Source organism: Panulirus ornatus, chromosome 23 (genome assembly GCF_036320965.1).
Source record: "Panulirus ornatus isolate Po-2019 chromosome 23, ASM3632096v1, whole genome shotgun sequence".
NCBI lineage: Eukaryota > Metazoa > Arthropoda > Malacostraca > Decapoda > Palinuridae > Panulirus > Panulirus ornatus.
The window spans coordinates 710,511-732,500 of record NC_092246.1 but is presented as its reverse complement, the minus strand read 5'-3'; the positions used below and the strand labels follow the sequence as shown (position 1 = coordinate 732,500).

The 21,990-nt window shown below is 41.1% G+C and overlaps 1 protein-coding gene across 14 annotated transcripts in view; it reads left to right on the top strand.

The window, feature by feature from the left end:
• The window catches only part of LOC139756701 (uncharacterized), a 378,118-nt gene that overhangs the window by 250,220 nt on the left and 105,908 nt on the right, over positions 1 to 21,990 (top strand). The window lies entirely within an intron of this gene.

Sequence of the window (21,990 nt, the reverse complement as noted above, 5' to 3'; positions counted from 1 at the left end):
GTGCAAAGTGAGAGGGTGAGGGAAAATGATTTGGTAAACAGAGAAGAGGTAGTAAAAGCGTTGCGGAAGATGAAAGCCGGCAAGGCAGCAGGTTTGGATGGTATTGCAGTGGAATCTATTAAAAAAGGGGGTGACTGTATTGTTGACTGGTTGGTAAGGTTATTTAATGTATGTATGATTCATGGTGAGGTGCCTGAGGATTGGCGAAGTGCGTGCAAAGTGCCATTGTACAAAGGCAAAGGGGATAAGAGTGAGTGCTCAAATTACAGAGGTATAAGTTTGTTGAGTATTCCTGGTAAATTATATTGGAGGGTATTGCTTAAGAGGGTGAAGGCATGTACAGAGCATCAGATTGGGGAAGAGCAGTGTGGTTTCAGAAGTGGTAGAGGATGTGTGGATCAGGTGTTTGCTTTGAAGAATGTATGTGAGAAATACTTAGAAAAGCAAATGGATTTGTATGTAGCATTTATGGATCTGGAAAAGGCATTTGATAGAATTGATAGAGATGCTCTGTGGAAGGTACTAAGAATATATGGTGTGGGAGGCAAGTTGTTAGAAGCAGTGAAAAGTTTTTATCGAGGATGTAAGGCATGTATACGTGTAGGAAGAGAGGAAAGTGATTAGTTCTCAGTGAATGTAGGTTTGCGGCAGGGGTGTGTGATGTCTCCACGGTTATATAATTTGTTTATGGATGGGGTTGTTAGGGAGGTGAATGCAAGAGTGTTGGAAAGAGGGGCAAGTATGAAGTCTGTTGTGGATGAGAGAGCTTGGGAAGTGAGTCAGTTGTTGTTCGCTGATGATACAGCGCTGGTGGCTGATTCATGTGAGAAACTGCAGAAGCTGGTGACTGAGTTTGGTAAAGTGTGTGAAAGAAGAAAGTTAAGAGTAAATGTGAATAAGGTACAGTAGGGTTGAGGGTTAAGTCAATTGGGAGGTAAGTTTGATTGGAGAAAAACTGGAGGAAGTAAAGTGTTTTAGATATCTGGGAGTGGATCTGGCAACGGATGAAACCGTGGAAGCGGAAGTGAATCATAGGGTGGGGGAGGGGGCGAAAATCCTGGGAGCCTTGAAGAATGTGTGGAAGTCGAGAACATTATCTCGGAAAGCAAAAATGGCTATGTTTGAAGGAATAGTGGTTCCAACAATGTTGTATGGTTGCGAGGCGTGGGCTATGGATAGAGTTGTGCACAGGAGGATGGATGTGCTGGAAATGAGATGTTTGAGGACAGTGTGTGGTGTGAGGTGGTTTGCTCATGTAAGTAACGTAAGGGTAAGAGAGATGTGTGGAAATAAAAAAGAGCGTGGTTGAGAGAGCAGAAGAGGATGTTTTGAAATGGTTTGGGCACATGGAGAGAATGAGTGAGGAAAAATTGACCAAGAGGATATATGTGTCGGAGGTGGAGGGAATGAGAAGTGGGAGACCAAATTGGAGGTGGAAAGATGGAGTGAAAATGATTTTGAGTTGGGGTGAGAGAGTATCATTAAATTTTAGGGAGAATAAAAAGATGTTCTGGAAGGAGGTAAATAAAGTGCGTAAGACAAGGGAGCAAATGGGAACTTCCGTGAAGGGCGCAAATGGGGAGGTGATAACAAGTAGTGGTGATGTGAGAAGGAGATGGAGTGAGTATTTTGAAGGTTTGTTGAATGTGTTTGATGATAGAGTGGCAGATATAGGGTGTTTTGGTCGAGGTGGTGTGCAAAGTGAGAGGGTTAGGGAAAATGATTTGGTAAACAGAGAAGAGGTAGTAAAAGCTTTGCGGAAGATGAGAGCCGGCAAGGCAGCAGGTTTGGATGGTATTGCAGTGGAATTTATTAAAAAAGGGGGTGACTGTATTGTTGACTGGTTGGTAAGGTTATTTAATGTATGTATGACTCATGGTGAGGTGCCTGAGGATTGGCGGAATGCGTGCATAGTGCCATTGTACAAAGGCAAAGGGGATAAGAGTGAGTGCTCAAATTACAGAGGTATAAGTTTGTTGAGTATTCCTGGTAAATTATATTGGAGGGTATTGATTGAGAGGGTGAAGGCATGTACAGAGCATCAGATTGGGGAAGAGCAGTGTGGTTTCAGAAGTGGTAGAGGATGTGTGGATCAGGTGTTTGCTTTGAAGAATGTATGTGAGAAATACTTAGAAAAGCAAATGGATTTGTATGTAGCATTTATGGATCTGGAGAAGGTATATGATAGAGTTGATAGAGATGCTCTGTGGAAGGTATTAAGAATATATGGTGTGGGAGGCAAGTTGTTAGAAGCATTGAAAAGTTTTTATCGAGGATGTAAGGCATGTGTACGTGTAGGAAGAGAGGAGAGTGATTGGTTCTCAGTGAATGTAGCTTTGCGGCAGGGGTGTGTGATGTCTCCATGGTCGTTTAATTTGTTTATGGATGGGGTTGTTAGGGAGGTGAATGCAAGAGTTTTGGAAAGAGGGGCAAGTACGAAGTCTGTTGGGGATGAGAGAGCTTGGGAAGTGAGTCAGTTGTTGTTCGCTGATGATACAGCACTGGTGGCTGATTCATGTGAGAAACTGCAGAAGCTGGTGACTGAGTTTGGTAAAGTGTGTGAAAGAAGAAAGTTAAGAGTAAATGTGAATAAGAGCAAGGTTATTAGGTACAGTAGGGTTGAGGGTCAAGTCAATTGGGAGGTGAGTTTGATTGGAGAAAAACTGGAGGAAGTGAAGTGTTTTAGATATCTGGGAGTGGATCTGGCAGCGGATGGAACCATGGAAGCGGAAGTGGATCATAGGGTGGGGGAGGGGGTGAAAATTCTGGGAGCCTTGAAGAATGTGTGGAAGTCGAGAACATTATCTCGGAAAGCAAAAATGGGTATGTTTGAAGGAATAGTGGTTCCAACAATGTTGTATGGTTGCGAGGCGTGGGCTATGGATAGAGTTGTGCGCAGGAGGATGGATGTGCTGGATATGAGATGTTTGAGGACAATATGTGGTGTGAGGTGGTTTGATCGAGTAAGTAACGTAAGGGTAAGAGAGATGTGTGGAAATAAAAAGAGCGTGGTTGAGAGAGCAGAAGAGGGTGTTTTGAAATGGTTCGGGCACATGTAGAGAATGAGTGAGGAAAGATTGACAAAGAGAATATATGTGTCGGAGGTGGAGGGAACGAGGAGAAGAGGGAGACCAAATTGGAGGTAGAAAGATGGAGTGAAAAAGATTTTGTGTGATCGGGGCCTGAACATGCAGGAGGGTGAAAGGAGGGCAAGGGATAGAGTTATTTGGAGCGATGTGGTATACCGGGGTTGACGTTCTGGCAGTGGATTGAATCAAGGCATGTGAAGCGTCTGGGGTAAACCATGGAAAGCTGTGTAGGTATGTATATTTGCGTGTGTGGACGTATGTATATACATGTGTATGGGGGTGGGTTGGGCCATTTCTTTCGTCTGTTTCCTTGCGCTACCTCGCAAACGCGGGAGACAGCGGCAAAAAAAAAAAAATGTATATATATATATATATATATATATATATATATATATATATATATATATATATATATATATATTTTTTTTTTTTTTTTTTTTTATACTTTGTTGCTGTCTCCCGCGTTTGCGAGGTAGCGCAAGGAAACAGACGAAAGAAATGGCCCCCCCCCATACACATGTACATACACACGTCCACACACGCAAATATACATACCTACACAGCTTTCCATGGTTTACCCCAGACGCTTCACATGCCTTGATTCACTCCACTGACAGCACGTCAACCCCTGTATACCACATCGCTCCAATTCACTCTATTCCTTGCCCTCCTTTCACCCTCCTGCATGTTCAGGCCCCGATCACACAAAATCTTTTTCACTCCATCTTTCCACCTCCAATTTGGTCTCCCTCTTCTCCTCGTTCCCTCCACCTCCGACACATATATCCTCTTGGTCAATCTTTCCTCACTCATTCTCTCCATGTGCCCAAACCATTTCAAAACACCCTCTTCTGCTCTCTCAACCACGCTCTTTTTATTTCCACACATCTCTCTTACCCTTACGTTACTTACTCGATCAAACCACCTCACACCACATATTGTCCTCAAACATCTCATATCCAGCACATCCATCCTCCTGCGCACAACTCTATATATATATATATATATATATATATATATATATATATATATATATAAATATATATATAATATATATATATATATATATATATATATATATATATATATATATATATGTCTGATCATTATCTTGTGGAGGCTAAGGTGAAGATTAGTATGGGTTTTCAGAAAAGAAGAGTGAATGTTGGGGTGAAGAAGGTGGTGAGAGTAAGTGAGCTTGGGAAGGAGACCTGTGTGAAGAAGTATCAGGAGAGACTGTGTACAGAATGGAAAAAGGTGAGAACAATGGAAGTAAGGGGAGTGGGGGAGGAATGGGATGTATTTAGGGAATCAGTGATGGATTGCGCAAAAGATGCTTGTGGCATGAGAAGAGTGGGAAGTGGGCTGTTTAGAAAGGGTAGTGAGTGGTGGGATGAAGAAGTAAGAGTATTAGTGAAAGAGAAGAGAGAGGCATTTGGACGATTTTTGCAGGGAAAAAATGCAATTGAGTGGGAGAAGTATAAAAGAAAGAGACAGGAGGTCAAGAGAAAGGTGCAAGAGGTGAAAAAAAGGGCAAATGAGAGTTGGGGTGAGAGACTATCATTAAATTTTAGGGAGAATAAAAAGATGTTCTGGAAGGAGGTAAATAGGGTGCGTAAGACAAGGGAGCAAATGGGAACTTCAGTGAAGGGCGTAAATGGGGAGGTGATAACAAGTAGTGGTGATGTGAGAAGGAGATGGAATGAGTATTTTGAAGGTTTGTTGAATGTGTCTGATGACAGAGTGGCAGATATAGGGTGTTTGGGTCGAGGTGGTGTGCAAAGTGAGAGGGTTAGGGAAAATGATTTGGTAAACAGAGAAGAGGTAGTAAAAGCTTTGCGGAAGATGAAAGCCGGCAAGGCAGCAGGTTTGGATGGTATTGCTGTGGAATTTATTAAAAAAGGGGGTGACTGTATTGTTGACTGGTTGGTAAGGTTATTTAATGTATGTATGACTCATGGTGAGGTGCCTGAGGATTGGCGGAATGCGTGCATAGTGCCATTGTACAAAGGCAAAGGGGATAGGAGTGAGTGCTCAAATTACAGAGGTATAAGTTTGTTGAGTATTCCTGGTAAATTATATGGGAGGGTATTGATTGAGAGGGTGAAGGCATGTACAGAGCATCAGATTGGGGAAGAGCAGTGTGGTTTCAGAAGTGGTAGAGGATGTGTGGATCAGGTGTTTGCTTTGAAGAATGTATGTGAGAAATACTTAGAAAAGCAAATGGATTTGTATGTAGCATTTATGGATCTGGAGAAGGCATATGATAGAGTTGATAGAGATGCTCTGTGGAAGGTATTAAGAATATATGGTGTGGGAGGCAAGTTGTTAGAAGCAGTGAAAAGTTTTTATCGAGGATGTAAGGCATGTGTACGTGTAGGAAGAGAGGAAAGTGATTGGTTCTCAGTGAATGTAGGTTTGCGGCAGGGGTGTGTGATGTCTCCATGGTTGTTTAATTTGTTTATGGATGGGGTTGTTAGGGAGGTAAATGCAAGAGTCTTGGAAAGAGGGGCAAGTATGAAGTCTGTTGGGGATGAGAGAGCTTGGGAAGTGAGTCAGTTGTTGTTCGCTGATGATACAGCGCTGGTGGCGGATTCAGGTGAGAAACTGCAGAAGCTGGTGACGGAGTTTGGTAAAGTGTGTGGAAGAAGAAAGTTAAGAGTAAATGTGAATAAGAGCAAGGTTATTAGGTACAGTAGGGTTGAGGGTCAAGTCAATTGGGAGGTGAGTTTGAATGGTGAAAAACTGGAGGAAGTGAAGTGTTTTAGATATCTGGGAGTGGATCTGTCAGCGGATGGAACCATGGAAGCGGAAGTGGATCATAGGGTGGGGGAGGGGGCGAAAATTTTGGGAGCCTTGAAAAATGTGTGGAAGTCGAGAACATTATCCCGGAAAGCAAAAATGGGTATGTTTGAAGGATTAGTAGTTCCAACAATGTTGTATGGTTGCGAGGCGTGGGCTATGGATAGAGTTGTGCGCAGGAGGATGGATGTGCTGGAAATGAGATGTTTGAGGATAATGTGTGGTGTGAGGTGGTTTGATCGAGTAAGTAACGTAAGGGTAAGAGAGATGTGTGGAAATAAAAAGAGCGTGGTTGAGAGAGCAGAAGAGGGTGTTTTAAAATGGTTTGGGCACATGGAGAGAATGAGTGAGGAAAGATTGACCAAGAGGATATATGTGTCGGAGGTGGAGGGAACGAGGAGAAGAGGGAGACCAAATTGGAGGTGGAAAGATGGAGTGAAAAAGATTTTGTGTGATCGGGGCCTGAACATGCAGGAGGGTGAAAGGAGGGCAAGGAATAGAGTGAATTGGAGCGATGTGGTATACAGGGGTTGACGTGCTGTCAGTGGATTGAATCAAGGCATGTGAAGCGTCCGGGGTAAACCATGGAAAGCTGTGTAGGTATGTATATTTGTGTGTGTGGACGTGTGTATGTACATGTGTATGGGGGGGGGTTGGGCCATTTCTTTCGTCTGTTTCCTTGCGCTACCTCGCAAACGCGGGAGACAGCGACAAAGTATAAAAAAAAAAAAAAAAAAAAAAAAAATATATATATATATATATATATATATATATATATATATATATATATATATATATATATATATATATATATTATCCCTGGGGATAGGGGGGAAAGAATACTTCCCACGTATTCCCTGCGTGTCGTAGAAGGCGACTAAAAGGGGAGGGAGAGGGGGGCTGGAAATCCTCCCCTTTTTCTTTTTTTTTTTTTTTAATTTTCCAAGAAAAGGAACAGAGAAGGGGGCCAGGTGAGGATGTTCCCTCAGAGGCCCAGTCCTCTGTTCTTAACGCTACCTTGCTGATGCAGGAAATGGCGAATAGTTTAAAAAAAAAAAAAAAAAAATATATATATATATATATATATGCCTCTCTCTTCTCTTTCACTAATACTCTTACTTCTTCATCCCACCACTCACTACCCTTTCTAATCAACCCACCTCCCACTCTTCTCATGCCTCAAGCATCTTTTGCGCAATCCATCACCGATTCCCTAAATACATCCCATTCCTCCCCCACTCCCCTTACTTCCATTGTTCTCACCTTTTTCCATTCTGTACTCAGTCTCTCCTGGTACTTCCTCACACAAGTCTCCTTCCCAAGCTCACTTACTCTCACCACCCTCTTCACCCCAACATTCACTCTTCTTTTCTGAAAACCCATACAAATCTTCACCTTAGCCTCCACAAGATAATGATCAGACATCCCTCAAGTTGCACCTCTCAGCACATTAACATCCAAAAGTCTCTCTTTCGCGCGCCTGTCAATTAACACGTAATCCAATAACGCTCTCTGGCCATCTCTTCTACTTACATAAGTATACTTATGTATATCTCGCTTTTTAAACCAGGTATTCCCAATCATCAGTCCTTTTTCAGCACATAAATCAGGGTTTTAGCTTTAGGAAGAATATCTTGGAAGGAAGTGAATAATGTGAGAAAGACAGAGAATGAATAGAAACAACAGTTAAGGGGGTAAAAGGGGGAAGTGTTCAAAGGTACTAATGAAGCAAGGAGGGGATGCAGTGAGTACTCTGAAGGATGGTTAAATATGTCTGATGATAAAGATGCAGATGTAGGGTGTTTTGGTCAGAGTGATATGCAAAGTCAGAGTCATGGAGAGTGGTTTGGTGAAGTGAGAAGAGGTGGTGAAAGCCTTGTATAAGATGAAATGTGGCTGGAGGGCAGGAGTGGATGGTACTGCAATTGAATCTAATAAGAAAGGGTGTGTGTTTTTAATTGGTTGAGGATTGGCGAGATGCATGAATAATGCCATACACATCGAGGATGTAAGGCATGTGTACGTGTAGGAAGAGAGGAGAGTGATTGGCTCTCAGTGAATGTAGGTTTGCGGCAGGGGTGTGTGATGTCTCCATGGTTGTTTAATTTGTTTATGGATGGGGTTGTTAGGGAGGTAAATGCAAGAGTCTTGGAAAGAGGGGCAAGTATGAAGTCTGTTGGGGATGAGAGAGCTTGGGAAGTGAGTCAGTTGTTGTTCGCTGATGATACAGCGCTGGTGGCGGATTCATGTGAGAAACTGCAGAAGCTGGTGACGGAGTTTGGTAAAGTGTGTGGAAGAAGAAAGTTAAGAGTAAATGTGAATAAGAGCAAGGTTATTAGGTACAGTAGGGTTGAGGGTCAAGTCAATTGGGAGGTGAGTTTGAATGGGTTTGAATGGGTGAGTTTGAGAAAAACTGGAGGAAGTGAAGTGTTTTAGATATCTGGGAGTGGATCTGGCAGCGGAAGTGGATCATAGGGTGGGGGAGGGGGCGAAAATTCTGGGAGCCTTGAAGAATGTGTGGAAGTCGAGAACATTATCTCGGAAAGCAAAAATGGGTATGTTTGAAGGAATAGTGGTTCCAACAATGTTGTATGGTTGCGAGGCGTGGACTATGGATAGAGTTGTGCGCAGGAGGATGGATGTGCTGGAAATGAGATGTTTGAGGACAATATGTGGTGTGATTTGGTTTGATCGAGTAAGTAACGTAAGGGTAAGAGAGATGTGTGGAAATAAAAAGAGCGTGGTTGAGAGAGCAGAAGAGGGTGTTTTGAAATGGTTCGGGCACATGGAGAGAATGGGTGAGGAAAGATTGACCAAGAGAATATATGTGTCGGAGGTGGAGGGAACGAGGAGAAGAGGGAGACCAAATTGGAGGTGGAAAGATGGAGTGAAAAAGATTTTGTGTGATCGGGGCCTGAGCATGCAGGAGGGTGAAAGGAGTGTAAGGAATAGAGTGAATTGGAGCGATGTGGTATACTGGGGTTGACCTGCTGTCAGTGGATTGAATCAAGGCATGTGAAGCGTCTGGGGTAAACCATGGAAAGCTGTGTAGGTATGTATATTTGTGTGTGTGGACGTATGTATATACATGTGTATGGGGGTGGGTTGGGCCATTTCTTTCGTCTGTTTCCTTGCGCTACCTCGCAAACGCGGGAGACAGCGACAAAGCAAAAAAAAAATATATATATATATATATATATATATATATATATATATATATATATATCTTTCTTTTTCTTTTTCTTTCATACTATTCGCCATTTCCCGCATCAGCGAGGTAGCGTTGAGAACAGAGGACTGGGCCCTTGAGGGAATATCCTCACCTGGGCCCCTTCTCTGTTCCCCTTCTCTTTTGGAAAATTAAAAAAAAAGTGAGAGGGGAGGATTTCCAGCCCCCCGCTCCCTCCCCTTTTAGTCGCCTTCTACGACACGCAGGGAATACGTGGGAAGTATTCTTTCTCCCCTATCCCCAGGGATATATATATATATATATATATATATATATATATATATTTTATATTATATTTTTTTATTATACTTTGTCGCTGTCTCCCACGTTTATATATATATATATATATATATATATATATATATATATATATATATATATATATATATATATATATATATATTATCCCTGGGGATAGGGGAGAAAGAATACTTCCCACGTATTCCCTGCGTGTCGTAGAAGGCGACTAAAAGGGGAGGGAGCGGGTGTCTGGAAATCCTCTCCTCTCGTTTTTTTTTTTAATTTTCCAAAAGAAGGAACAGAGAAGGGGGCCAGGTGAGGATTTTCCCTCTAAGGCCCAGTCCTCTGTTCTTAACGCTACCTCGCAAACGCCGGAAATGTCGAATCGTATAAAAAAATGATATATATATATATGTATATATTTTTTTTTTTTTTCTTTTCATACTATTCGCTATTTCCCGCGATAGCGAGGTAGCGTTAAGAACAGAGGACTGGGCCTTTGAGGGAATATCCTCACCTGGACCTCTTCTCTGTTCCTTCTTTTGGAAAAAAAAAAAAAAAAAAAAAAAAAAAAGAGAGGGGAGGATTTGAGGGCAGTATGTGGTGTGAGATGGTTTGATCGAATAGGTAATGAAAGGGTAAGAGAGTTGTGTGGTAATGGGGAGAGTGTGATTGAGAGAGCCAAAGAATGTGTGTTGAAATGGTTTGGTCAAATGGAGAGAATGAATTAGGAGAGATTCACATAGAGGATATATGTGTCAGAGGTGGAGGGAAGTAGGAGAAGCGGGAGACCAAATTGGAGGTGGAAGGATGGAGTGAAAAAGATTTTGAGCGATCGAGGCCTGAACATAGAGGAGGGTGAAAGGCTTGCAAGGAATAGAGTGAATTGGAATGATGTGGTATACCAGGGTGGACATGCTGTCACTAGATTGAACCAGGGCTTGTGAAGCATGTGAGGTAAACCATGGAAAGGTCTGTGGGGCTTGGATGTGGAAAGGGAGCTGTGGTTTCAGTGCATTACACATGACAGCTAGAGACTGAGTGTGAACAAATGTGGCCTTTTTTGTCTTCCTGGCACTACCTTGCTGGATGGGGAGGGAATGCTATTTTGTGTGTGTCGGGTTGGCGATGGAAATGGATGAAGGCAGGAAGAATGAATATGTACATGTGTATATATGTATGTGTCTGTGTATGTATATGTGTATGTAGGGTAGTTATGTATGTATATATGGGAGTAGGGCCATTCTTCATCTGTTTCCCTGCGCTACCTTGTTGAAGCGGGAAACTGCGATTAAGTATAATAAATATGAATATTGTTATTTTTATCATTATACTTAACTGCTGTTTCCCGCCTCATCATGGTAGCGCAGGGAAACAGACGAAGAATGGCCCAACCACCCACATATACATACTTAAACGCCCATACACACACATATACATATACATTTCAACATATACATACATATACATAGACAGACATATACATATATACACATTTACATATTCATACTTGCAGCCTTCATCCATTCCCATCACCACCCTGCCTCACATGAAATAGCATCCCCCCCTCATTCTCTCCGTATGTCCAAACCATTTCAACACACCCTCTTCTGCTCTCTCAACTACACTCTTTTTATTTCTACACATCTCTCTTACCCTTTCATTACTTACTTGATCAAGTCACCCCACACCACATATTGTCCTCAAACATTTCATTTCCAACACATCCACCCTCCTGAGTACAATCCTATCTATATCCCATGCTTCGCAGCTATATTGTATTGTTGGAACCACTATATCTTCAAGCATACCCATTTTTGCTCTCCAAGATAATGTTCTCTCCTTGCACACATTCTTTATTGCTCCTAGCCCCTTCACCCCTCCCCACCCTGTGACTCGCTTCCTCTCTCATGGTTCCATTTGCTGCTATGTCCACTCCCAGATATCAAAAACACTTCATTTCCTCTAAATTTTCTCCATTCAAACTTGCATCCCAATTTCTTATTATACTTGATCGCTGTTTCCTGAGTCAGCAAGTTGGCGCCAGGAAACAAACAAAGAATGGCCCACTCTCATATAAACATATACATAAACACCCATACACGTACATATACATACACATCCATATACATAACATATACACATATACATACATAAACTTATGTGTACACTGATATATACATATATACACATGTACATATTCTTACTTGCTTGCCTCTAATCCATTCCCAGGGCCACCCTGCCCCACATGAAAATGCATCGCTGCCTCAAACTTCAGTGGGGTAGCAATAGGAAAACAGACAAAAAAAGGCCACATTCGTTCACACTCAGTCTCTAGCTGTCATGTGTAATGCACCAAAACTACAGCCCTCTATCCACATCCAGGCCCCACACACCCTTCCATGGTTTATCCAGATGCTTCACATGCCCTGGTTCAGTCCATTGACAGCACTTTGACCCCGGTGTACCACATCATTCCAGTTCACTCTATTCCTTGCACACCTCTCAGCCTTTTGTATGTTCAGACCCCAATTGCTCAAAATCTTTTCCACTCTGTCCTTTCACTTCCAATTTGGCCTCCCACTTCTCCTTCTTCGCTTCACCTCTGACACATATCCTCTTTGTCAATCTTTCGTCACCTATTCTCTCCATATATCCAAACCATTGCAACACACCCTCTTTTGCTCTCTTAACCACACTCTCTTTATTTCCACCTATCTCCCTTACCCTTTCATTACTTGTTCGATCAAACCACCTCATGTCACATATTGTCCACAAACATTTGATTTCCAACACATTCACCATCCTCCGTACAACCCTATCTGTAGGCCATACCTTGTAACCATATAACGTTGTTGGAATTACTATTCCTTCAAACATACCCATTATTATACATTATAGCTGTTTCCCATGTCAGTGAGGTAGCGCCAGGAAACAGACGAAGAATTGTAAATAAAGTGCATAAGACAAGGGAACAAATGGGAACATTGGTGAAGAGGGCTAATGGGGAGATAGTAACAAGCAGTGGTGAAGTGAGAGGGAGATGGAGTGAGTATTTTGAAGGTTTGTTGAATGTGTTTGATGATAGAGTGGCAGATATAGGGTGTTTTGGTTGAGGTGGTGTGCGAAGTGAGAGGGTCAGGGAGAATGATTTGGGAAACAGAGAAGAGGTTATGAAAGCTTTGCGGAAGATGAAAGCCGGCAAGGCAGTGGGTTTGGATGATTTTGCTGTGGAATTTATTAAAAAAGGGGGTGACTATGTTGTTTACTGGTTGGTGAGGATAATCAGTGTATGTATGGTTCATGGTAAAGTGCCTGAGGATTGGCAGAGTGCATGCATAGTGCCATTGTACAAAGGCAAAGGGAATAAAGATGAGTGTTCAATTTACATAGGTATAAGTTTGTTGAGTATTCCTGGGAAATTATATGGGTGGGTATTGATTGAGAGGGTGAAGGCATGTACAGAGCATCAGATGGGGAAGAGCAGTGTGGTTTCAGAAGTGGTAGAGGATGTGTGGATCAGGTGTTTGCTTTGAAGAATGTATGTGAGAAATACTCAGAAAAACAAATGGAATTGTATGTAGCTTTTATGGATCTGGAGAAGGCATATGATAGAGTTGATAGAGATGCTTTGTGTAAGGTATTAAGAGTATTTGGTGTGGGAGGCAAGTTGCTAGAAGCAGTGAAAAGTTTTTATCGAGGATGTAAGGTATGTGTACAAGTAGGAAAGAGGAAAGTGATTGGTTCCCAGTGAATGTCGGTTTGCAGCAGGGGTGCGTGATATCTCCATGGTTGTTTAATTTGTTTATGGATTTTTTTTTTTTTTTTTTTTATACCTCGTCGCTGTCTCCCGCGTTTGCGAGGTAGCGCAAGGAAACAGACGAAAGAAATGGCCCAACCCCCCCCCATACACATGTACATACACACGTCCACACACGCAAATATACATACCTACACAGCTTTCCATGGTTTACCCCGGACGCTTCACATGCCTTGATTCAATCCACTGACAGCACGTCAACCCCTGTATACCACATCGCTCCAATTCACTCTATTCCTTGCCCTCCTTTCACCCTCCTGCATGTTCAGGCCCTGATCACACAAAATCCTTTTCACTCCATCTTTCCACCTCCAATTTGGTCTCCCTCTTCTCCTCGTTCCCTCCACCTCCGACACATATATCCTCTTGGTCAATCTTTCCTCACTCATCCTCTCCATGTGCCCAAACCATTTCAAAACACCCTCTTCTGCTCTCTCAACCACGCTCTTTTTATTTCCACACATCTCTCTTACCCTTACGTTACTTACTCGATCAAACCACCTCACACCACACATTGTCCTCAAACATCTCATTTCCAGCACATCCATCCTCCTGCGAACAACTCTATCCATAGCCCACGCCTCGCAACCATACAACATTGTTGGAACCACTATTCCTTCAAACATACCCATTTTTGCTTTCCGGGATAATGTTCTCGACTTCCACACATTTTTCAAGGCTCCCAAAATTTTCGCCCCCTCCCCCACCCTATGATCCACTTCCGCTTCCATGGTTCCATCCGCTGACAGATCCACTCCCAGATATCTAAAACACTTCACTTCCTCCAGTTTTTCTCCATTCAAACTCACCTCCCAATTGACTTGACCCTCAACCCTACTGTACCTAATAACCTTGCTCTTATTCACATTTACTCTTAACTTTCTTCTTCCACACACTTTACCAAACTCCGTCACCAGCTTCTGCAGTTTCTCACATGAATCCGCCACCAGCGCTGTATCATCAGCGAACAACAACTGACTCACTTCCCAAGCTCTCTCATCCCCAACAGACTTCATACTTGCCCCTCTTTCCAAGACTCTTGCATTTACCTCCCTAACAACCCCATCCATAAACAAATTAAACAACCATGGAGACATCACACACCCCTGCCGCAAACCTACATTCACTGAGAGCCAATCACTCTCCTCTCTTCCTACACGTACACATGCCTTACATCCTCGATGTGTATGGCATTATTCATGCATCTCGCCAATCCTCAACCAATTAAAAACACACACCCTTTCTTATTAGATTCAATTGCAGTACCATCCACTCCTGCCCTCCAGCCACATTTCATCTTATACAAGGCTTTCACCACCTCTTCTCACTTCACCAAACCACTCTCCATGACTCTGACTTTGCATATCACTCTGACCAAAACACCCTACATCTGCATCTTTATCATCAGACATATTTAACCATCCTTCAGAGTACTCACTGCATCCCCTCCTTGCTTCATTAGTACCTTTGAACACTTCCCCCTTTTACCCCCTTAACTGTTGTTTCTATTCATTCTCTGTCTTTCTCACATTATTCACTTCCTTCCAAGATATTCTTCCTAAAGCTAAAACCCCGTGCTCCTCACTTATTCTGCATTCAGTCACTTCCTTCACTCTGTCAGTCAACACATACACTTTATGTGGAATACTTAAAAGTCTTTTTCCTCTTTGATAACTACATTGGTCCTGAGCACCTTTTCCTTTGAATATAAGAACAATAATAACTCACCCAATCCTCAAGCACAACCTTCTACTTCCATTTTCACTTACATAACAAATGCATCCACTCTATCAAACTTTCTCCACCACATTCCGACGTTTCATATGTAATCCCATCCACAGTAGGTGCCTTTTTGTACCCTCAGCCTCAGTATTGTCCCCTTTTACCTCCCATCTAGCTGTAGCCCGTATTAGTATCCTTTTCCTTCCATCCTCCATACCCGTGCATGTAGCAACTAGTGCTTCACCTTCCACATTCATCAATTCTTCTAAATGCTTTTTCCATTTTCCATTCATTCCCACTTTTTGATTTAGGAGCTTCCTTTCCTTACTTCTAACATTTACATCCACCTCTTTCCCATTTCTCCTCCCTCCAGTACAACTGTTTATTTTCCCTAAAATTTTCACACTACTTTCTTCCAAAATCTTCTATTTTTTCTTTGCTTGCTTCTATCAGCTTCTTAACATTCTGCCAACAAATCATATATTCTTCCTTCCCCCTTTGTTAAACTTCCTCTGGCACATTCATTTTGAGCACTCTACTTTGTGCCTTTTTCTTCTTTTCCTTAGAATTTCTAATCTCATTCATCCATCATGCATATTCCTTTTTATTATTACATCTCTTAATGTTTGAGTATGTTTGAGGACAATGTGTGGTGTGAGGTGGTTTGATCGAGTAAGTAATGTAAGGGTAAGAGAGATGTGTGGAAATAAAAAGAGCGTGGTTGAGAGAGCAGAAGAGGGTGTTTTGAAATGGTTTGGGCACATGGAGAGAATGAGTGAGGAAAGATTGACCAAGAGGATATATGTGTTGGAGGTGGAGGGAACGAGGAGAAGTGGGAGACCAAATTGGAGGTGGAAAGATGGAGTGAAAAAGATTTTGTGTGATCGGGGCTTGAACATGCAGGAGGGTGAAAGGCGGGCAAGGAATAGAGTGAATTGGATCGATGTGTTATACCGGGGTTGACGTGCTGTCAGTGGATTGAATCAAGGCATGTGAAGCGTCTGGGGTAAACCATGGAAAGCTGTGTGGGGCCTGGATGTAGAAAGGGAGCTGTGGTTTCGGGCATTATTGCATGACAGCTGGAGACTGAGTGTGAACGAATGGGGCCTTTGTTATCTTTTCCTAGCGCTACCTCGCACACATGGGGGGGAGGGGGATGGTATTGCATGTGTGGCGAGGTGGCGATGGGAGTGAATGGGGGCAGGCAGTGTGAATTGTGTGCATGGGTATATATGTATGTGTCTGTGTGTGTATATATATGTGTACATTGAGATGTATGGGTGTGTATGTTTGCGTGTGTGGACGTGTGTGTATATACATGTGTATGGGGGTTGGTTTGGCCATTTCTTTCTTCTGTTTCCTTGCACTACCTCGCAAATGCAGGAGACAGCGACAAAGCAAAATAAATAAATAAATCTTTTAATCTTGTACCCAACTACTAATACTAGTCTTAAACAGTCTTTCCCTAACATTTTGAGCACCTCATTCACACATGACTTCATACCAGCATTTACTGTGTTTTCATCTAAACTTTCTTTCCCCTTTGTTTCATACCCCTCCTTGCATTCTTTTGCTTCATCTTACTTGCTAGCACTTTTACGTCTCAGTTCTTCCTTATGCAATACTTCCATTTCTACTTGATCCTCATCTCCACAAGAACTGAAAAATAGTCTGAAATTCCAAAGAATCCTGTCACAACTCTAGCATCCAGCACAACCATTTTCAGCCTTTCATTCACTGTCACGTAGTCAGTAAGACTCATTTGTTCTCTTTCATTATTTTTCATACACAGATATATGTTATCATCTTGTGCTGAAAAAAGTGTTTGGAAGGTATAAACTCCTCTTAGCACTGGCATCCACAAGATAATTTCCATTCTGATTTACTCCAGGCATTCCCCATTTACCAATTGCCTCGCCAGTTTCATCACATCCCATTTATCCACACCGTTGGTGACAGCACTGGTTAGAGCAAATTGGAGTGATTTGGTATATGGGGGCAACATTCTGTCAGTGGACTGAATTAAGACATATGTAGCAGTTGCAAAACCATGTAAAGGTCTGCAAGGCCTGATTGTTGATAGGTTCTTCTGGTTTTGATGCATTGTAAAGGACAGAAAGAGAGTGGATGTGAGTAAATGAGGCTATTTCTTATCTTGTACTTGGCTCTCCATCTCTGACATGGGAAGTAACTTATAGACATAGAGGTGAGTCACAGGGTGGGGGAGGGGGCAAAGGTTCTGGGAATGATGAAGAATATGTGGAAAGAGAGAATGTTATCTCAGAGAGCAAAAATGGACATGTTTGAAGAATTAGTAGTTCTAACGGTATTATGTGGTTGCAAGGCATGGGCTATAGGTAAGGTTGTATGGAAGGTGGTTTGATTAAGTAATGAAAGGATAAGAGATATGTGTGGAAATAAAAAGAGTGGTTGAGACAGCAGAAGAGGGTGTGTTGAAATGGTTTGGACATATGGAGAGAATGAGTGAGGAAAGGTTGACAGAGAGAATGAGTGAGGAAAGGTTGACAAAGAGGATATATGTGTCAGAGGTGGAGGGAACAAGGAGAAGTGGGAGACGAAATTGGAGGTGGAAGGATGGAGTGAAAAGATTTTGAGTGATCGGGGCCTGAACATACAGGAGGGTGAGAGGCATGCAAGGAATAGAGTGAATTGGAATGATGTGGTATACTGGGGTCGACATGCTGTCAATGGACTGAACCATGGCATATGAAACATCTGGGGTAAACCATGGAATGGTCTGTGGGGTCTGGATGTGGATAGGAAGCTGTGGTTTTGATGCATTACACATGACAGCTCGAGACAGAGTGTGAATGAATGTGGCCTTTTTTGTCTGTTTTCCTGGTGCTACCTTGCTGAAGCATGGGGTAGCAATACTGTTTCCTGTGGGGTGAGGTAGTGCCATGAATAAATGAAAGCAAGCAAGTCTGAATATGTTCATGTGTATATATGTATATGTCTGTGTATATGTATGTATATGTGTATATGTTGATATGTATATGTGCATGTATGGGCATTTATGTATATATGAGTGGATGGGCCATTCTTCATCTGTTTCCTGGGCTACATCGCTGAAACAGGAAACGGCAATCTAGTATAGTGGTAATGATCATGTAATTTGCATTTTCTATTGCACAGTATTCATTATATTTACAAAGAAATCAGTGTTTATCATGTTTGTTATCAGCTAATCTAGTAAGTTGTCTTTCAGTATTTCAGCAATATTAAGGAAAGCAAGTACAGCTTACTAAATACATTAGGTGGCTAATGCAGGCTGGGTCGTTCTGTGGACACCATTCATGGCTGTTACAGTTTCTTGCTTTTGATGCTTTTTGGCTGTAGATGTAACTATTGTTTTTATTTACTTTGCTTGCTCTGCTTAACTGTTATGTATCTTAAGTTTTTGACTGTACTCAGTGACAAAGGACATCTGTCATGTCTGTATGTTGTATTACACTTACAGATTTGGGAATGTCATATATGAGCATGTAATGCACCTATAGAGATAAGAAACTGATTTTTATATGCAAGAGAATGGATTAGGGTCCCCACAGGACAAAAAAAAAAAAAAAAAAAAGGGCAAAGAAAAAGATGAAAGAAATTGCTTGTGAGAAAAGTTAGGGATTTGAATAAATTGGATAATATTAGGGAAAAATTAGGGTATCTTACCAGAGTCTATAATATTGATGAATCCTTTCAGTGATTGTTGGCAACTTTAGTGATGCAGACTTGGACCACTACTATTAGCTGTTAATTGGTTAACATATTCATCAGTGTCTGTTTGCATTATTTTCACAAATAATTTCAAGCACGACTTGTATGTTTTCTTGAATATGTTCATTTGAAGAGATTCTGATATCTGTTGATTTTATGGTTTGTAATTTGGATAGAATAATTTCCTGTCACTTTTATTTTTGAATTATCAAAAGTCAAAGGTATTTTGTGATAAAGGTATCCAAGTGAGAGGAGGTTGGAGACAGTAAAGTTTTCCTTTTGATTGTCAGGCAAATATTAAATAGATTGGCAAATTGTTTTTCCAGTTTCTGTAGGCTTGTAATGGATTTCGTTTCTGGGATTATATTATACACTTCTGAACTGAAAGTCTGTCTTGAGGCTGCTCTGATACAGGATAAGGGTTATGTGTTGGATTGCAAACAGTGAGGCTTGGGTTTGATCCTGGGGATGAAACAGTTGGCCAGATGATATTCACTGTGATATTGTAAGGTGATTCACCTTTCACTTTCACTGAAGGTTCCATCCCTGGAAATATGATGGTATGAGCCTTTTTTTTTAATCCATTTTCAGCTTGCACAACAAAAGGTAATTATTAGTGATTACTTTAGTGTCTGACTTACTAGTATTTATTATGTATAATGAAGACTCCCCCTCCTCACACACACATGCTCTCTCTCTCTCTCTCTCTCTCTCTCTCTCTCTCTCTCTCTCTCTCTCTCTCTCTCTCTCTGCCTCTCTGCCTCTCTCTCTCTCTCTCTGCCCCCCCCCCCCCCTCTCTCTCTCTCTCTCTCTCTCTCTCTCTCTCTCTCTCTCTCTTCTCTCTCTCTCTCTCTCTCTCTCTCTCTCTCTCTCTCAGGGCAGAACACTTAGGCATATGAATCAAAGATCAAATTGCCTTTCAGCTGCAGGGGAAATTTTTTTTTGAAGTCTGTTAGAGGTTGGTGTGTTTACCACATTAGATGGGTGGTTTAGGTCTGATTAGGTCTTATTTCATATCACATGAGAGAGGTCAGGTCTGATCACCTCCCCACCCCACCAGGCAGCGACATCAGGAATGCTGGTCATGTGAGCTCATCGCACCTTGGATTAAAGATAGCCAGTCACCAAATCATTCCACCAGTCTCCTACAGAAATCACTTAAAGAAATTAGATGTACTTTACATGAATGTGAGATCCATCTGAAACAAAACAGCTGAATTATATCGTTTAGTAAACAGTGAGCATGTTGATATCTTTGGTTTAACAGAAACATATCTCAACAAATTATGTTTAAGGGACAGAGATGGTCGAGGAGGCAGAATTGCAATGTATGTAAAAATCATAACCAAACCCCTAAGCCTATATATACCAAGTTGACCCATACATGGGTTGAGCCTTATGCTACGTCATTGGCCATAAACAAAGCAAATGTGCTGGTACAGGGCTAACAAAAACATAGATTCATCAACTCTTTGTTCACATGTTCTGTACCTTCCCTCATAATATCCATACCCTTCCTCACAGTTTTCTTGCCTTCCCAGACACCTATTTGTTTGCTTTGTTAGAGGACAAATGATGAAGTGCACATTTAATTCCATTTATTTCAAAAACAACAGGGCTAACAAAAATGTAGATTCATCTACTCTTTGCTCACATGTTCTAAACCTTTCCTCACTATCCATACCCTTCCTCACACTTTTCTTGCCTTCTCAGACACTTATTTTTTTGCTTTATTATAAAACAAGTAATGAAGTGTACATTTCATTCCTTTTATTTCAAAAACATCACTCATAAGAATAAATGTATTTATGTTTTATTTATAGATATATTTATGTACATGTCTGTGTGTGTATATATATGTATACGTTGAGATGTATAGGTATGTATATGTGCGTATGTGGACATGTATGTATATACATGTGTATGTGGGTGGGCTGGGCCATTCTTTCCTCTGTTTCCTTGCGCTACCTTGCTAACGCAACAAAGTATAGTAAAATAATAGAATATGTTGTATTTTTTTATCATACTTGATTGCTGTTTCCTGCATCAGTGAGACAGTACCAGGAATGGAGTACAGGCCTTGAATTTTCTACCATGGAAGAGAGAAGAGTGAGGGGTGACCTGATCACAGCCTTTAAAGTTTTGAAAGAGATTAATGATGTAGGGATAGGACAACCAGTGGACATAACATGAAATGAAGCAAGATTCTTGTTATGAAAGATATGAGAAAGTACTTTTATAGCACAGTTGGATGATGATGTAGCAGAAGATAGGTACCAGAAAAAAAGTTCATGTAGTAATGAATCTGGTTATATTGTGACATCCATTTTTATGTAATTAAGGGGTTAGGGACAGTGGGCCAAAAAATGACATACTCAAAACATTGTGTAGATAATGGAAATAATGTACAAAGTAACACTCAAATCATTATCCAAGCAGTGAAAATAATTTACAACACATATAGAAAATGATAGACAGGTATCTGCCAGATCATCACATCTACATTTCTTTGGGACTGGGATAGGCTAGGTAAGGTTATGTTGTATAACCTTTCTGAATATATATATAATTGTTAGTTCTTGCACTAGGTAAAAGCCTACTGAGGAGAACTATAGAGAAAAATACCTGTAGAGTATAAATTACATAGGATATACTATATCATTCACTGAAAAAAATTATGTTTGTTTATAATTTAAATACAATCCTTCACCTTGTATTGCTTACCTGAATTTAGAATGGTCAACTTTAGCAACCATATTTCCATTATATTTTTTGACATGTAACTTCTTAATAGTTCAAGAGCTAGTCATTATGCTACTAAAGAGAATTGTGTAGAAAAATGAATAAAGAATGCAATTTGCCATACTATTCAGTGGGTAAGATGTATTTTAAACTGCGAGGTAAGCAATCTACACTCTTCTTTCTGAACTGGAGACATTCCAACCTCTACCTTGTTGGGCTGCCCATTTTTCTGTAACATTATATTTCCTAATATAATACTCATAACACATCATTAGTTTATAGATTAGTCTTAAATGTACTAAAGAAAATTATATAAAAATTTATAGAAAATATGTTACCTATCATTCACTGAGGGATAGAGGAAAGTTATGAAGACTAGTGATGTGATTCCAGGTGCTAGGTAATTATTTCCTATATTTTTTCTGATTATGAAGATAATCATTAGTTCATGCATTAGGTTAGGAAAAAAAAATACTGAAAAGAACTGTGTGAAAGATATATGAAGAATACAATTTTATTTATTTATTTATTTTGCTTTGTCACTGTCTCCCGCGTTTGTGAGGTATCGCAAGGAAACAGACGAAAGAAATAGCCCAACCCACCCCCATACACAT